Source organism: Strix aluco, chromosome Z (assembly GCF_031877795.1).
Source record: "Strix aluco isolate bStrAlu1 chromosome Z, bStrAlu1.hap1, whole genome shotgun sequence".
Taxonomy (NCBI): domain Eukaryota; kingdom Metazoa; phylum Chordata; class Aves; order Strigiformes; family Strigidae; genus Strix; species Strix aluco.
The window spans coordinates 78347520-78354879 of NC_133971.1; the positions used below are offsets into that span (position 1 = coordinate 78347520).

Below are 7360 nucleotides of genomic sequence, written 5' to 3' on the forward strand. Positions count from 1 at the left end.
TATCACATGCTCTTCCTGAGGAGACCTGCCAGTTTTTCCCTGGCTCCTTTCTAAATGTCCCAGAAGAAAAGCTCAAAGGGAAACATAATGAAGGAAGGCTGTGGGGAAACTCCACTTTTACCGATTTCCAGAAAAGTGAATTCCTTGGGATCTTAGCTAATAATGATACAATCTTAACTCCTGCGCGAGTGAATTTCTTCTTGCAAAAATAATGTCTTCTTGTTTCTATTTCTCATTTCCATTCCCCCAACAAAACCAGAAGTTCTCAAAAACCTGATACAGTAGCTCAGAGAGTACAGGTGAGATTTTATGGAAGGAGTGATGTTGGCAAAGGACCTGAAAAGAGAGGGAGTAAGAATAAGGGCATGACTTGACCCAAGGCAACAATAATTCTTCATGGGAAATAGCTTTTGCACAAGCATGCTGGAACTATCCCTCATCCAGCAGCACCACACTGACTCTGGAAGAAACCAGTCACTCAGGAAATCATCACAATGAAGCCAATGGAAACATTGCTGGAGTAAGAACAGCAGAGCCAATTCCCAATATTGATTTTGTGTTGACTTTCATGGATGTAAGACAGCAGATACTTGGAAACCTTTGTAGCAAATTTACCAACAGTTATCCATGAAGCCTTGTAGCATCCTACAATATGATTTATTTTTTTTAAGAAGCTGTGTTGTAAATTATAACATTTCTGACATTTCTTTCCAGCCTAAAAATGACTGATTGTATCTTTCCCGTAAATTTCAAATTCTTTCACACCTTCCCTCACTTACCTTTACATTCCTAAATGGTTGCACGCTATTTCAGTTTGCTGATTAATACTGTCTACTTTTTTCCACTTCGCCTGCACAAAAGCAGTGTAAATATAACTCCAGGCTGAGACATTTAAAGATCCAGGAACCAATTCAGCAAGAAGCTTGCATATGTCCAAGTATGCTAATCATCCCTGACTCAAAGTCAATGTTTCACTGCTTTGCTGAATTAAAATGCTAAACGTAATCTTCAGAGGAACTTCCGTGAAGATCACATACATCATCGCACTTCAGTCTTACTAACTATGGAGAGCTCAGAGACGTAGGCAAGGGCATGGTACAGTACCCCACGCTTTTCCTTGCTAAAGGAGATAGAGGTCTATGCATGATCCACACAAAGACTTCACAAAAATCAAAGCAAAAGTGACTGGCTCCTACTGAGTGACTTTGAAAGGAGCCTGGTATAAATAAAATGTGTCAGTTTGCATTTTTGTCCCAGATTACAGCCTCAAGTTTTCAGAACTTTTTTCCTAACTGCTGAAGAAGATTTTCAGATGGGTAAATTTACAGCTCTATTAATCATTGTTATACCTATTTTGCATATGAGCTATTTCCTCTGAATCTGTTAAAAGTCCCAAGTCTTCCGCTCTGTGAAAGTATATTCATAAATGCCTCTTTCTGAGCACAGAAGCTGAATAAATGTTTCTAGTTTCAGTAATAGTGAAGTTTTCCCAGTGTAAACCAGCATGTTGAAGCATTACAAGCTGATGGTCAGCACATATTATAACTGTTCTATGTAAAAAAATTTTAAACAAACACTCATATTTCCACATTCACAAGGAAAGAAAAAGTACTATTTAATTGTCTCTACATGACGAAGCACACATAAGCAAGGAGCAGAAGATTTATAGCCCAGTTGTTCTCATAACCAACCCCAATTACAGTGTGTCTCTGCTCACCCTAACAGAAACATCTGCCTAACAGCCCAGGCTAGGGATAACCACTGCTATCTGACATTCCAGTGGTTTGCAAGGACAATGCAGTTACAGCTGCAAGTCTGCCATAAGCAAACAGCTGAATAGTCTGCTGAATGTATCACAGTCATTGAGACTGCTGAGAAACTTCTTCCTATCCTTAACAACAGGCTAAGAGGGATTTTCATCCAAAAGAACCAAGCTTCTGCAACATATCTTGTAAAACTTGATGGGGTTGTGTTTTGGTTTGGTTTTTTTCTCCCAGAATTAAAAACTGGCAGAAGTTTAACAAGTGAATGAATACTTCTGAATGACCTTCCTTATGTCTTACACTGACATCTGACAGCAGAATACAAATTCAGAAATATGGAAAAAAAAACGTTGGGAGAGAGAATCCAAATAGAAAAGCTCACCACTTTTGCAAAATGTCACTGCTTGTTTCAGTTGTCCATCTGCATGGCTTGCTCCTCTTGGCTGCTTTCAGCACAGATTAATGACCTTCAACCCTGACAAATATGTTGCCCTCATGTTTTTATGATCTCCTAATCTCTCAGAAGGTGACACATTCTGAGATTAGTGTAAATACACCAGGATCCCAGTGGCAGCATAATACAGATGCAGCTGTGATGAATGCCAATTAAAACAGTAGCAGCATGTGACAGCGGTTTACAATTACTTTTAATTAGCAAGTTTTAAACACTCTGTTATCAGGCACATCTTTGAAGTATGTAACTAGAATAGGTCCCGAGTTCATGATTTTGAGTAGCTTTCTGCTAGAGAACTACTTCATGAAAGGCTGTAACAGAAAAAATCTGCTAGTATTTCCCTGAAAAATGCCTCCTAAAGGATAAAGGAACTTAAGCTATGGGGGGAATTTGAGCACAGGACACTGCCCAGATGAACTGTTAAACAGTTTGCCTACAGTGTTTCCCATCACATGTTAAACTTTACCTATAAATATACAAGTTAAACAATAACAACCAGGTATCTACAATAAAGTTCTGCAGATGTCTACCCAAAGAGAAGAAAAGTTAAGATTGCTTTTAAGCCCCATTTGCCACATCTCAGATCAATTTTAGAAACAGGGTGCCTTCTGTCCTTCTTGCACCCCAGCAAGAGAAGAGCCCCTGCTTAGGACTTGTTTCCATTGCGCAGGGAGGACTGCCTGAAGCACGTGGAGACACGCTGGCTGCACTTATCCCAGGAAAATAAACACTGCCAGGGATGCTGCCAGGCCCAACTATTGATACTATCCTGCTGGGAGAACAGTCGCTGGCATGCTGGGGCCCATGCCGTCCCAGGTAACCCCATCCCCACATGGGTGCAGGAGTCCAAAGGCACCAGGAGTCACCCCCAAGGCTATGTGCGTGCAGCCACCCTCTCTGGGAGGGAGTGGGAAGGATGTGGTCAAACAGCAGCAGTTGGCCTCCAGGCTAAAGAACAGACCTTGGCACTGGCTCACAACAATTCTAATAAACACAGCAATTAGGGCCAACTAGATTGTTTGAGCAATGCAGGTAGTCTGGGCTCCAGCACAGGCAGTGCACCTGAGCAAATCCTCATGGGCTCCAACAGACCATCTCCCCTCTCAGGGGGATATCTATGCTGTCACATTTTCTCTCTGGTTCTTACCTAAATTAAGGTCTCACCTGTTGCCCACCAGTTAAGTCACCATGATACACGTACCACGGGATGCAGGAATGGCACATCCAGCGCTGGATGCCAGTACAGAGCAGAATGGATGCCCATGTCCCCAAAACACATGAATTCATACAAACCTTAATCATCTTAAATCAAAGAAAGGAAATGAATGATCAAAACATGCAGTGGCCCAATCCTGCAGGGACCTCCTGTAGGTCCAAGGATGACCAAGGGCGTTCGACATCATGCAGGATCAGGCGGCTGCAGCCCAAAACACAACTGCTTCCCCAGGTGTGCAGCCACTCAGTGCATTTCCCTGGTACTCAGATGACTTTCAAGGGCACTCGCTTCAACCACAGCGCAATCTCCTCTGTTACTAAAGAAACAACTGCTTGTTGCCTGAACAGTCATACTGCGACTAGGAAATCATGTTTCATATTTCAAAGGTAACTTAGAAATGACAATATGGAGCGCTTGACATCTTAAGAGATCTATACATCATGTTGACACATATAAACAAAAAATGAGACCATACTGCATAATGTCAAGCAGCTTTTCAGCTTGTTTTAAAAGAGGCAACCTTTACAATGTAAAGACACACTTTATTTAGGTCTGAATGGGTCATTTTTCTCTTTCTGTTTTTTTTCATGACAGAAGTTCCTTTTTTTCTTCACCAAAAAAAGTTTTATCTCAAGCAGCTCCGAAACACTTGTGCTTAAAACTTTATGATCTCTAGAGAAAAATATAATCAATTCTTAAGTTTTTGTAGCTTTTGTTAGCTTTTAATAGAACTATGGAAATTTTCCAGCAGCTACTTTAATTTCCATGAAGCAAGAGCAGCAGGTCTCTCAGTAAACCCTCCTTTCCAAGAGACCTGCAACAGTGGTGCAGGGAGAGGCAGATACATTATTTTTGTGATTAAGAACTAGCAGGTTTATTCTCCATTTATTTCGACCATCCTATTAGTGCAGCTAAGACATCTGCATAACATTTCCTTTCTCTATGGTTCACGTGAGCTAAATAATGCGTATGTTAAAAACCGGGCTTTCAACGGCTTTTAATAGCAAGGAAAAATAAACTCCTGCAGTATTACAGATACACAATCTCTGTCTTGGCTTCATTGCCTGATGTTATTTAAAGAAAATTAGTGGCTTTGCACTGACAAAACCCATGCAAAGGAATAATGCATTGAGCTCACTTTATCCGATACGTGCAGTAAAGATTTAGTTAATAGTCTTTTAGTTAAAATACTAGGACTCCATCTCACTGCACATTAACGGGCTGACCAAGACATTCACTTCAACATGTCTCAGTCCCTGACCCCTAATAGAGGCACCACGTTGTACCTGTTCCTCTAACCTTTGTGCCTGCTCTGTTCAGGCTGGGAGCCAGGAATGACGTTTTGTGCCTATGGCACTTGATGTACGCAGCACCTAGTGCACACAGCATTTGGTGTATGCAGCACTTGCTGCATACAGCGCTTGCATCCATCACCCATCTCACAACTACACCTAAGTAACTTTGTGGCAGAGGCAGCACAACCTGAAGGGTATGGCTGACCCAAACCAACCACTGCTTTCATAGTGCTTTCTCCTGTCCCCTTCTGGTATGCACATGTATATAAACAGATGCATTTATTGGATGCCCATGTTTTTATTGCACAGATACCATATGCCCTCTTTCTTTTTGATTGTTCTGTCATTGTTCCACCCATTTGTTGTTGTCTGTAGAGGCTGCACTTCAGAAACTTTTATTCCAGGTGCCTGTGACTGGATTATCTGTACTGAAAAAAAAGTTAAGATGTCTTTTAAGTGACTACTAATATATAATACTGTTTCAAATTTGTAACAGGAGATAACTTTGGGGAGTTTTTTATTCTGCTGTTCTTACAAGAAATCTCTTGTGCAAATTAGTCCTTCCCCAAATGGCACAGTTACAAAAATAAATCGCCTGAAATTTTTAAAAAATCTAATCAAGTAATTCATTCAGATGTTATTTCTGAGTTGCAAATATGTTGCTCCTGTAGAGAAGGGGACATGTTCCCAAGGAAGGCTGCCCCCTTCATCACAAATGTCCCATGTAGAGGAATATAGTTGTGCAATTTCCCCTCAGCAGGTGGATGACTGCAGCGATGGAAATGCCATGCTGTCCAACGGGCTTCGTGAGGAGGTTCATGTTCGTCTCTCCATCTTGTCATCTGATGGAAATTTAGAAGATGCCTCCTGAGGAAATTTTTGTCCTGGCAGCCCATCTAGATGACATTAGCAGACCCCTCCAAATTTCCAATAAACACATCTTTAAAACCTTCACTGCGCTGGCTGTAGAAGATACAGGGATTGCACCTCGTTCCCATTACACCCAGTGAGGTGACCATGACCTCCTCTACAGACCTGCAGCCCCTGGCCTGAGATCTCCTCTCGAACTGGGTGCTTGGAGGATTCTGCATGTTTCACATCAATGAAGAAGTGCAAACAAGCATTGTTGGCATGCACACACCTGGCTCTGGAGTCTGCGCGTGGGGTCCTCATCCTGCTTCCTAGCCAAGGGGTGCACAGAGGGTGGCGAGGGGCACAGCAAGGTCTGTGCAGAAAGCCCAGGACAGTCAGCGGGAGCTGGTCCCACCTGCATCCTCTCCTTGTGGGGCCTGGGCTGGCTGGGATGTACACAGAGGAATGGGGCAGAGGGGAGGAGATGGGAGAGGGAGAGGTGAAAGAGAGAAGGAAAGGGAAAAGGAAAGGGGAAGAAGGGAGAAGAAGGGAGAGGGAAAGGAAGAGGGAAAGGGAGATGGAGAGGGAAAGGGGTGTACAGCAGACAAGGTGGCCCAAGGAGGCAGAGTCGGGGACGGCAGCCCACGGTGCCGCTGGCAGTGGCGGTGCCCGGCCGGGACGAGGCTCGGCGCGGCCCCCCACCCCCACCCCGCCCTACCGGACCCCCCGGCAGCAGCCATGGCCGCCCCCCGCCGCAGCAGCAGCCGCGCCCGCGGGGGGCCGGGACCGGGCAGCGGTCCCCGGCGGGGCCGTCCGGACACAGCTCGCCTTCCTCGGGGAAGAGGGACGAGCCGGTACGCACACGTGTGAATGCACCACCATAACCACACGCATACAGACACCCGGGGGTGGTGGTATGGAAACAAACCCACAGCCAGGGTACAACTCTTGGGGGCAGCTCTGCCGCCGGCCCGGCCCCGCCGTGCCCAGTGCGGATCCCTCCGTCCCCGCAGCTCCGGTGCTCGGCGCTGTACCGGCGCGGCGCGCGCCGGCAGCGAGCTGGTCTCCTGGGGGTTTCGCTGCTCCATCCCAAGCCCCAGCGCCTCACCCCCCAAATATCCAAAAGTAGAAAACATTTTTTTTTTAAAAAAAAGCAGCAACGCAGGGCGGACGGAACGCTCGCAGAAGCCCTGCGCGCTGCCCCACCGCCCGCCCGGGCTGCGCCGCGTTGAATGCATAGCGCCGGCGACATGGGGACCTCATACCTCCGGACAACTGGGTGAGTCATAAATACACGGCGCAGGGCTGAAAACCGAGACTGTTTACAGACACTTTGCAGCGGCCTCCGGCGAGTCAAACCACCGCACACCGCCGAGGGGTTTCGCTGGGCTGCGCGGAGGGGCCCCGCCGCACTGCGCGGATGGGACCGCGCCGGCGGCACCTGCGGCCGGCGAGGGGCGAGGAGGGGGCGGCCTCCCCGCCGCCGCCCGTCCGTCCGTCCGTCCGTCCGTCCCTCTGTCTGCCCGGCGGGCGGCGGGAGCGCGGCGGAGCGGCGGTGGGGAGGGACGCGGTGTTGGGTTACCCCGGCCCGGCCCGGCCCGGCCCGGCCCGGCCCCGCCGCCGCGGGGCCAGCGGGTGCCGCGGAGCTGCGCCGGCGGCCGCGCAGCCCGCGGTATGTCGGGCCGGTGACTTCAGCCGGGAGATATTTGGAGGCTCCGCGGGGTCCGGTGCGGGGGGCCAGCGTGTGTTTGGGTCTGAAAGCGAATCAGCGGAGGGCGCG

General features: G+C 47.4%; 1 long non-coding RNA gene across 1 annotated transcript; it reads right to left on the reverse strand.

The window, feature by feature from the left end:
* Positions 1 to 5268: 5268 nt before the first annotated feature.
* Positions 5269 to 7072, reverse strand: LOC141918674 (uncharacterized). The gene is made up of 3 exons (XR_012621761.1): positions 6846 to 7072; positions 5870 to 6026; positions 5269 to 5570 (listed from the first exon to the last, which is right to left on the reverse strand). It is a non-coding gene; the product is annotated as an uncharacterized LOC141918674 (long non-coding RNA).
* Positions 7073 to 7360: the final 288 nt, after the last annotated feature.